The sequence below is a fragment of the Triticum dicoccoides genome, chromosome 2B (assembly GCF_002162155.2).
Source record: "Triticum dicoccoides isolate Atlit2015 ecotype Zavitan chromosome 2B, WEW_v2.0, whole genome shotgun sequence".
NCBI classification, from domain to species: domain Eukaryota; kingdom Viridiplantae; phylum Streptophyta; class Magnoliopsida; order Poales; family Poaceae; genus Triticum; species Triticum dicoccoides.
In genome coordinates this window covers 27,123,046-27,123,694 of record NC_041383.1, presented here as the reverse complement: position 1 = coordinate 27,123,694, position 649 = coordinate 27,123,046, and positions in this window count along the sequence as shown.

The following is a 649-nucleotide window of genomic DNA, read 5'->3' as shown; positions in this document are numbered from 1 at the left end:
CAACTTCCAGTTTCCTAACCAACGGTCTAGTTTGCTTGTGTACTGTATCTACGCTTGTGCCAATTGATCACGGTAAACTTACCAATCGCTATATATGCAAGTCTTCTTTTAACAAGGCATCAGGTCGTAACTTGTCCAAATGCTTGTGTCGGTGGGCGGGCTGAACGCAGCAGCGGCCGGCGGCCCCGGCGTCACACCGCGGGGTACCCTGGTCTGGTCTGGTCTCTGGTCGGACAGGTGAAGTTGCTCTGTTCTTGAGTTTGAGAAATGTGGCACGGGCAGACTGCAAAGTTGATTCCTCCGCTTCTCTCTTTTGCCGAGAATTAACAGGTGTCAGATTTCTTCACAGAGCAATTCATCAATGCTTTGTAGCTGACATTCCGAAGGAGCCGCCTATGCTTCTCCGAGTAAGGGACTGTAATGGAAGTTCAGTTGCTTCCAAGCTCTTACTTGGTCAAGTTTTTTGTGATCTCGTTCCACCGCCTATATATTCTTCCTATGAAGTTTATGTTATCTTGGTGAAGTTCAGTTGTTTTGTAGCTGTCTAAACTCATTGGTAAGGGGAAGTGTTAATTGATTGACCAACATTCAGTATGACACTTGAAAGAACTTCAGGTGAACATACATTTGGCTCTGACTTGTGTGAGAT